This window comes from Leuciscus leuciscus, assembly GCF_965113295.1.
Source record: "Leuciscus leuciscus genome assembly, chromosome: 2".
NCBI classification, from domain to species: domain Eukaryota; kingdom Metazoa; phylum Chordata; class Actinopteri; order Cypriniformes; family Leuciscidae; genus Leuciscus; species Leuciscus leuciscus.
The window spans coordinates 14,944,991-14,955,645 of record NC_138726.1 but is presented as its reverse complement, the minus strand read 5'-3'; the positions used below and the strand labels follow the sequence as shown (position 1 = coordinate 14,955,645).

The 10,655-nt window shown below is 40.8% G+C and overlaps 1 protein-coding gene across 1 annotated transcript in view; it reads left to right on the top strand.

Annotated features, from left to right (window-relative positions):
* The first annotated feature begins 1,535 nt into the window (after window positions 1-1,535).
* Window positions 1,536-10,655, top strand: part of LOC309485530 (E3 ubiquitin-protein ligase TRIM21-like) — a 32,023-nt gene continuing 22,903 nt past the window's right edge. Inside the window, exon 1 of the mRNA XM_082152427.1 lies at window positions 1,536-1,641. The gene's annotated coding sequence lies outside the window, so the exon portion shown is untranslated. The remainder of the gene's footprint in view (window positions 1,642-10,655) is intronic.

Genomic DNA, 10,655 nt, shown 5'->3' with positions numbered 1-10,655 from the left:
AGTTTCCTGAGTTACAGTCGTAACCCGAGACGTTACCTTTTCAATGTGTATCTGATATGAATAAAACACTACAGGTACATCAAATTTTAATACAAGGATTATTATTGCCGCTTCCGACATCACTGTGTATTTTACAAACTACAAATGTAGGCTATTGTTTTGCTAGTACTTGTGTGTATTTAAATGTCTGAAACCTGAAATAAACCTTATGTGGTTGAAAACACTGAATAGTTGTGATAAGCACTGTGACTGAGCGCGTCCGTCTCTGGCTCAGCGCCAGCCAAAGCGAATTATCTTCAGCTATCTTAGACTCTTTGGATTTATTTCTAAATTTCCTTTTACATCTAAGACCAGGGCTCATGATTGGAGTCGTTTTTCTATTAGCAGGATACATTCTCAGATTGAGAACTACTCATCACCTTCCTTCACGGAAATTTCACATTTATTTAGATTAAATTTCCCTTTTTAGTTTAAATGTCAGTTCACTTTTTTTTTTTTTTTCACTCAGTTTCACATTCTGCATATTAGTTTCATTTCACCACAAGCTTTCTTTTTCTTGGCAACATGCTCACCTGGTTTCACTTTCACTTTCTGCTTTTTAACATCATGGATTGGGAAAAAGGTAAAGCAACACATCAGATTAACTCACAGTCGTAATAATTGTGTTGTTCCAAAGCAGTATGACTTTGTTCCCTCTGCAAAACAAAAGGAGAAATGTTGAATAATATCATGGATGCTCTTTTCCAATAAAAGTGAATGAGGGCTTCAGGTGTCAGGTTTCTTTCAATATAAGAATAAAGCACAATAATTGTGTGTATAATAATAGTATAGGGGTACACTTTGGGCATACACTTACATAAGAAAAATGAATTGATTAGTTAATCTTTTCCCACAAACTTTGCTCTATTCCATCCATGTTACATCAGATTCTTTTTCATATGAGCCCACATATAAAGTATGAGACACACATTGTGGTCCTTCAAAGTTAATTGGTCAAATACACAGTTTATACTCTTCTTGTTATGCACATTCATTTATCAATAAACTAAGACTTTTGGAATTGATTGAATAAACAAATGAACAGATTATTATAAAGTCTCCTAATTCCTTTAACCATATATGCACTTCCTATTCATCTTCATCCAGCCTGGTCTTCCTCGACATCCTGTAATGTGATTACCTTATGCAGGTAAATCATTTTTCATTGGAAGCATTTTATCTGACTCCCTAGACTCTCCCAAGAGTCTGGGGGGAATGTGCTCTGTTACCTAAATATCCTTATAACTTAGTCAACAGGCAATACAATACATTTATGGACAAAGAATTTGAAGATGTATAATGTCATTGATTGATGTTGGTAATAACTAGTGCGGTTGCTTTTGATTTATTGAATGCAGGCACGTCAAAAGCACATGCAAAGTAATGATGAAAATGTGTGTAAATGTGTAGTAACAGGGGGTGTGGTAAATGTGTAGTGGGAACAGAGGGTGTAGCTTCTTTTTCTGGGAATGAAAGTGACAACAGAGAGAGATTGTGAGGAAACGAAACTCTACTGTACATAAATAGGAGAGAAAGAGACAGAGAGAGAGATAGAACAGAGTCACTGAAGAGAAGAATAAAGAATTCATACTTCTGATTAAGGTAAATCGAATTCCTGTTTATTTCTCATGATCATTAGGGTGTTTGCAAACGAAAGGATCACTACTATTGCTCATCATTCTATTGTTTTTCAAAACAATTAAAAAGTATTAAACTTTGATATGTGAATTATTCCTGAAATCACGCTGCATGTTGCTTTTCTAAGCCATCACACTTGCTAATCATACTACTTGTGTATTGTTGTTTTTCAAAACAATAAATATTGAAATGTTTTAAAATTTGGCAGCTTGGGAATGATTCCTCAAATCATGCAGCTTGTTGAGGAATCCATGATATTACTTGTCTAAGCCATCAGACTTAAGAGATAAGATATTAAATATGCAGTTCACTTGTTCGATAATACAATTTTTGTTGAATCAATTTCAATATTTTTTTATTTAAAACCATTGGATTGCCAAAATGCAGCATCAATGGCACCAGGGTTTAAGGGTTAAGTTTTGGTTGTCTTTATGTGCTATAAATGTCGTTGAGATGCATCTGTGTCTTGCTGTTTTATCAGCCTCTCACGTCATGTGTTGCATTGCCGTGCCGTATAAAGAACAAGTTCTACAAGAAATGAGACCTCTGCATTATATCTTTTGTCACTATGCACACACATATCGTGTGTAGAGACCAGTGTATCATGGAGACTTGAGAATGGACTCTTTTCAATCTGGCTTACAACCACTTAGGAATGCCCTAACAGCTACACAGAACACCCTATAAATGGTATGGTAATATAAATGGTAATTATATGCTTAGCAACATCCTAGCAACCAACTAGCAATGCCCTAACAACTACAAAGAACATCCTAGGATTGCTTATCAAGACCCTAGCAACGACCTAGCAATGTCCCAGCCAACATGACCACATGGGTTCTCTTACGAGAGGTTCTCTCGTACTGCGTAATAGCTTACGCTAGGGGAAAAACTCTTTTCCACGAGATACTGAAGCCCCCCCCAAAAAAATATCCTTAATTTGTAATAATGTAAAACGCATTGCGGCAGCGTGCAGACATGGGCGAGACGGCTGCTCTGCGGCAACTGCACCAGCCTATCGAGCGAGACCCCTCATGACGTCAGATCCAATGAGGATCTCTGCGTCACGTCCCGCCGAAATGGGCGGAGCCTTGGGCTATAAATATAGCCTCGGGAGGCTGGTCTAGCTGATTTTTCATCTCTTCAGCGAAGCTCACGCATCGCTGGATCCCGAGAGGAAGAAGCCGCGCCGTTTGATAAGCCTTCTGCGGGACGAGCCCTTCTACCTGAAGCAGCTAGTCGACTACTCGCCGCCTTCAGTCGCCGTTCCTGCTCTCGCTTTCCGGCGTTTATACCCTTTTCTCTGCTGTGTGTGCTCGCCGCCGCGACACACACTTTGCTATCTAAAAGAGCCCGAGCGTCTTTTTCAAGATGCCTTGCACATCCTGTGGCTCATGCGGAGCTCCGCTCAGCGACGGGGACCACCATGTCATCTGTGTTTCCTGCCTGGGTGAGGATCATGCAGCTCTCGCGCTCGCTGAAGGCGGCTGCCCTCATTGCGAGCTAATGCCCATGGTGACTCTGCGGACTCACCTGGCATCCTTCTCCGAGACTGCACCGTCGCCCGCTGCGTTGCCGCGCCGTAAGAAGCGCAGCGCTCAGCGGGTCCCGGAATTAATTTTTTTATAACTCATCCGTTTAGTTGATTAATATTTAAAGTTCTGCATAATTAAGGGTGTGTCCACTTTTGAGTGACAGGTGGATTCCCGCTGAAGTCAATGCTAGCTAGCCGTTTGTTTGCTGTTAGCTACTCACTATTCACTTCACCTCAGCAAATTTTAGCTGCTGAACTTGCCATCTCTGCAGTGTTTGTGCTTTTTTCTGGATTATTTCATACAATTTAATACACCCATTATTCGCCCACGGCTTAGGATTCCGTCGTTGTTGTCGAGTATCGTTCAAGAGAACAACCAGCGCTGTATTTCAGTTGTTTTCCTCTGTGAACATGCACTAATGGATGTCTGATCATTTCGTTGGTTTTTGGAGTTTTCAGATTTAAAAACGTCTATAGATATAAAGGCTCGTTTGTTCTGCTCTCACGGAACAGATAGATTATAATATGCTTATGTACCGTCAGATGAAATCCTGCAGGTGTCGGCGCTTTCTCCGTCCATGCAATAAATGCACATCCTTGAATGAGCGCGGATTTTCTAGCGCATTTACTTGAACTTCATAGGTAATATATCTATGGTTTAACCCATTTGAGAGGCGGCCAAAATCAGAATTTAAAATGGACTGAATAAGCTCTCTACGAACTTGACGAGCGATGCCACGTTGACGGACCATAGACTATAAAAAAAGAGTGACTGACATGTAACTGTTATGCACATAAACACACACACTCTCTCAGAATAATAGTTAAGTTACAGCACAATACATTTTCAACTAGCAGAATAGTACAGAATCACGATACACAGTCTCACTTGTAGCCATGTCTTTTAATAATATTTCGAAGGGCAAAAACACGAACTTTTCATTGGCTTTACATCATCAACTGTCACTTTAGCGCGAGGCCCTGTGCAGTCGCAGACTTGGTACTTTCCATAGGGTACTTTCAGTAGCATATAGCATTACCTCCCAAGCCTGAGCTAACTCGATCACGTCGAGCAGTGAGCCGCGAGCATGGTTTCATAGCCAGGCTCCTCCAGCTTCACCCACGCCCCGACTCTTTGCCCATTTTCTGTTATCCGAGAGTGACGCAAGGTGACGCGAGGCCAAGATGGCGACGGCCGACTCCGCCCACTTTAGGCTTCAAAAATGCTCTTCAGTATGGCAGGCGGACGGGGACAAAAGCGGCCGCGTCAACACGCACCGTTTTTCCGCGTTAACGCGACAACATGCACAGCAGACAATGAAATTGCTGTATTTGAGACTATATTTGCATATGTGACGCGTACGTATACAAACATCAGACATCATGTTGATTCATGAACGATGTCGTAATGGTATACTGGTATGCACGTATGCAAACATCAGACGTTATATTTGTTCATGAGGGATAATGCATTGGTATGTTGTGAGTGAGGTCAGTCTTATGTCATGATTTGTCATGCCCTTTTAAGTTGTTCGTTTAACGTTCTTTCTAATGGTAGAAACGTCAACAGCTTAAACGATGGCTCTTAGAATGGCTCTTTTATTTTAGCAAACTGCCCAAAAAAACTTTTCAGACTGTGTGCAGCTGAACTAAGAAAAGCTTAAGATTGCACAGCGCTGATAAGCATGAATGGCAGAAGAAAAAGACTGCAATTAAAAAACAAAACAAGAGAAAAATATTTTAATGTAAGCAATAAAAAACTGCACACATCAGCTGTGGAATAAAATAATTGAAATGCACGTTTAACTAGATTAAGGCATACCCCTGTCTTAATTTAAACCCTGTCCACCACCCCCAAATGTTTCACAAAGTTATTTTTGCCACTGTAACTTATGGCTTCCTAAAGACAGGTTTATGGGTAAATAAATGAATAATAATAAAAAAAATATATACCAGGGCTCAACATTAAGCCTTTTCATTTGTCCTTTGGTCGGTCATTCACTTGTCCGAGTAAAAACATTTGTTTGAACAGGAAAATAGATTTTTTTTGTGTGTGTGTTGTAAATATAATTACATAATATAATATTACGAATCAGTATTTTCATCACTGTTCAGTCAGCTTTAACATATATAAATCGGCATATTTAATCTTTTAATCTTTTAATCTATTTTAATCTTTATAAAGGGCATTTTCCCTAATCGTTTTAAATATAGGCCTATGCTTCATCTTTCATTAGAATAATAAGATGCTAAAGGGCTGTACCAATCAAATTAAACTGCATTAAATTATGTAATAAGATTATTTAAAATATTTTTTTTTGAATATACAAATAAGAAATATTATTTGTACATAGAAATAATATTTATAAACCGCCAGTAGGAGGCGGCAGGCGACCGTCTTAATGAGTGAGTCATTTATTCAAACGATTCATTCAAACGGCTGATTCATTCAGGGATGAGGCAGTTGTAAATTAATAGGAATTAATTTAATCTTTGACTCAACTGATTCGTTCAAAACACTGAATCATTCGGTAATGAAACGCAGTTGAGTTTTCCTTTGAGACATGCTGTGGAACTATTTTCGCTGCTGAAATAGAACATATATTGTATCTAACATTCAACTGACTTAATATTAATTACTTGTTTATTGAACTGTAACTGTAGCCTATCATATGTTATAAATATAAAAACACATTTTGAATGTTTCATTTGTTTCCAAATTAGGCTCGCCGAAACTTGTTATCGTCAGAAGCCTATATTATAGGCTATTGTATTCACTATCAGTCGCCACTTACACTAAATGAATGCAGAATAGTAATTTTTTGTTAGTGACGTTTTAATCAGGCTATTTGTCCGGTCGGGCAAGTAAAATTCTCTTTCACTTGCCCCTTCAAAAAAATCCACTTGGCCCGGACACGCGTAAATGTCGAGCATATTTTACATATTACATATTTTAAATATATATTACATATTTTAAATATAATGTACTAATTTCATTATAGCACTCATCAGCCTGCAGCATCCAAGACGATGTTTACTGTAAAACACAGAGACAGAACAGCACAAACAAACAAACTCATAGTCATAGCAGAACATTTCTCCATTCATATTTTGTTTCCATTTATGTTGATTTATAAAAAAGTGAACAGCACGAGTCAGATAGGATACGCAATATATTGAGAGACATGGAAAGGTTGATTGAGACATGATTTTGACCACTTCATTAAGTTTTGTTTTGTAGAAAACCTTTCTTTAAAGTGAATTTCGTTTTGTATAAATTGTATCTTAATTTTAATCAATTTTTCATCAACCAATTGCCTAGATTTAATAAATAGGAAGCCAATATAGCAGACAATATAATCATGGAGTCGCTCGCGCGGTCACTTGCATTGCACGTTAACTGGAGCTCATCTCATCCTAACTTAACGAAACTCAGTGTATGCCTCACACAGACATGAGAAATACATCAAATACACAAAGCTTGAAATGTCCTTAAACGAAATAATTCAAAACGAACAGAAAAAGGCTACTCTCTGATTATGTAATCCATTATGTGCATTTCTCTCTATAGGCGCGTTCACGAATATGGCGATCATCAACTTCATCTTTGCAGTCGACACTGTCAGAAAAAACTCGTTTATTAATAAAAAACAATACACGCGTCACCGGATTTACAAATGCACATCTTGCTTGTTGCACGCACACATATTATGTCGAAATAACGAGATATTATGTTGAAATAACATTATTATTAATAATACATCTTTTAGAATATTTGCTTGAATGCCTGTTGCGCTTGTTCAATTTAATAAAATTAAAACTTTAATTGTGATCATTAAAATAATTGAATATTAAATATTTAGTGGCCAAGTTTCTCATTTATTAATAGTAGGCTATATATATATATGATTGCGCAGCTCCCCCTGTCAATGATCTCAGCACATGCGTTAAAAATTCTCTGGCTCAATTTCTGTCTCAATTTGTGTTTAAAACAGTTACATTTTATAGACTTTAAAAACTTTTATCACCACATGTGATTCACAAAGTGAAAATTAATTTTAAGAAGTTTGTATATCCAGTTGGTTATTGGCTTTTACCGATAAAACAGACACTTTAGGCTACTCTTGTTCTGAGGACATAGTTTAACCTGCTGTCTTATTTTATTTTTATTTGTTTACACAACAGCTCTGACAAAAATATGATTATAAAAGGTTTTGGGTTGAACACCAAATTACAAAAACATTATTATGTTAAAGTGAATAAAGTTCTCTCTCTCTCTCTCTCTCTCTCTCTCTCTCTCTCTCTCTCTCTCTCTCTCTCTCTCTCTCTCTCTCTCTCTGTGTGTGTGTGTGTTCAGTTATAAATATAGCCTATGCTGTGTAAGTTATATACTTTTGAAAATGATAAGCCAATAACTTAAACATTTAATAACCCATATAAATAAATTATATTGTATAATATGGAATATATAGCATTTACTTAATTTACAATGTAACATGAATTAATGTACTCTAGCAGTTAAGATATCAGTCAACAAAAAAAAAAAAGGCCACAATAAACTAAAGGATTAAAATGTGGGTAAATCTAAAAGTAAGTCTGCTTTAAAAACATATTACAAGTTCGAACATGGCTATAATGTGCGCATTGAGAAACATGTTCAAATTGGTCGTCTTAACATGGTAAAACTGTGCGTCTTTACACGTACTAAAGTAACGCGACCATAACTGACGCGTTTTTTTGTACGTGTAGACACGCCCATTCTGGTCGTGTTAAAAACACGTGTAAAAAACACGACCAGAATGGGCGTGTCTACACGTACAAAAAAACGCATAAAAAATTTGTACATTAACGCGGACAAACAGTGCGTGTTGACGCGGTCAAAAATCACGCGTTTCGTTTAAAGACTTTTGGCCCCGTTCGCCTTCCATACTTCAGAAACCTACGGGTGACATCACGGACACTACGTCCATATTTTCTTACAGTCTATGTTTTAAACCAGTTAATTAAAGGGCACCTATTATGCAAAATTCACTTTTACATGGTGTTTGAACATAAATGTGTGTTGGCAGTGTGTGAGCAAAACCACCCTAGAATGATAAAAATCCACCCAGTGGTTTTTTTTACAATCTCAATAAATCATAAGCACTGTCTCAGAATGAGCTGTTCTCAGATTCAGCGCAATGTGACGTAGAATTGCGCAGGCCCCTCCCACGACTGTTGAGTGACACTTCAGTTTGAGCATAGACCCGCCCTGAGTGAGCTGGACACAGTCCGCCATTGTTCGACGCTTGAGCAGCTGTAGACAAGAATGTCTCCTAAGCGATTGAGGTGTTTTGTTGTTGGATGTCAGAATGAACATATCAGTCTTCATTTACTCTCGTTCTTACTCGAGGGTGGATCTGTACTATTCGTGATCCAGATTACACTCTCCGGAGCGACAGGACTAACGTTACTGCCCATGGCAGAAATGAAAGTGAGAGCGCGCATTTTATGACAGCTCATCGAATAGTTTTACGGATTTACAGTGTACCAGTTTATTAAGCACAGACTGAAAAGGTGTGTATATATTTGTTTGCTGTTAGTTGTAACGAGTGTTTTGTGTACTTCGCTGTGTATGTTCCATGAAAATGAAAGGGAGAGAGAGAGAGTTTATGGATAAGACTTTAATGCTCACATCTTATACTGTGTTTATTTAGCTGTTCTTACAGTGATTCTCTGGAGTAAAACTAACGCTTCATCTTTTGTGTGATGTACAATACACTTCATTGAACTCATCAGTATATTTTGGTCATCATTCAGACGAGGTCTGCTACAGCAGGCTTGTATTAATAGTGGATAAAAGCAGGCGCTGTGGGCATTATTGTCCGACTCCCGAGTCAAAATGAACACGCTGACGCTACTGAGAGTTTCTGTTTTGATATTATCAGATGAGATTGTTCTGACTGAAGCGCTGCGCGAGCTCGTGAGGCTCCGCCCCCTGGTCCGGCAGCAGCAGTTAATTTGCATTTAAATGGATACACACTAAAACAGCGTGTTCTCTTACGAGAGGTACTCTCGTACTGCGTAATATCTTACGCTAGGGGAAATCTCTTTTCCGCGAGATACTGAAGCCAAAAAATTATCCTTAATTTTGAAATAATGTAAAACGCGTTGCGGCAGCATGCAGACATAGGCGAGACAGCTCGCGCGCCTATTGGCTGCCCTGCGGCAACTGCAGCAGCCTATCGATAAGGCCCTATCGTGACGTCATCACCAATGGGGGCGCTTCGCGCCCCATACGTCACGTCCCGCCGAAACGGGCGTGGCCTGGGGCTATAAATATAGCATCGAAAGGCTAGCTTACCGATTTTTCATCTCTTCAGCGGAGCTCACGCATCGCTGGATCCAGAGAGAAGAAGCCGCGCCGTGGAAACAGCATTTCAGCGGGACGAGTTCGGTACCTGGAGTCGCTGGCCGCGCCGCCTTCAACCACCGTTCCTGCTACGCTATCCGGCGTTATATCCTTTCATTGCTTTGTGTGTGTTCGCCGCCGCGACTCACACTCCCTTTCTAAAAGAGCAGAGCGTCTTTTTCAAGATGTCTCGTCCATCCTGTGGCTCGTGCCGAGCCCCACTCAGCGACGGGGACCGCCATGTCATCTGCGTTTCCTGCCAGGGTGAAGGACATGCGGCTCTAGCGCTCGCTGACGGCGGATGCCCTCACTGCGAGCTTATGCCTATGGCGACTCTGAGGACTCGCATGGCAACTTTCCACGAGCCTGCACCCCCCGCTTCGACGCCGCGCCGTAAAAAGCGCCGTGCTCAGCGGATCCCTGAGCCTCCCACCGAGAAAAGCTCGCCGGTGCGCCTGCCAGCTTCGCCGTCTGCTTCTCTCGAGTCTCTCACTCCCGGACAGTGGCCGCCGCTGGCCGCCGCTTCCGCCGGAGATGACAAGGAAGAAGCGGCAGTTTTCGAGGAGGACAACTGCTCTATCCTGGCTTCGGACAGCGAGGATTGGGCGAGCTCTGTGGACCTCGCCCCTTCTTCTGCCCGCGAGTCGTCAGGAAAACGGGCCAGCATTGAAGCTGAGCTGATGCGTCTGCTCACACAGGCCACAGAGAGCCTCGGCCTCGAGTGGTCCGCGCCCGCCGAGCCTACACGCAACCGTCTGGACGGCTGTTTTCTGCAAGGGGACCGCGTTTCCACGCCCTCAAGACCCGCCCCGTTTCTTCCTGAGCTTCATGAAGAACTGGCAAAGTCTTGGAGCGCCCCTTTTTCAGCCAGGCTACGTTCCTCTGCTTCGGCGGCATTCTCCGTGGTGGACGGTGCCAAAGACAGAGGATACCTCGCTCTCCCTCTAGTGGAGGAGGCGGTAGCAGCCCATCTTTGCCCGCCCTCTGCTGGACGGCGGACTAAGACGGCGCTACCTTCAAAAGCCTGCCGCGCTACTTCCACCCTGCACAGTC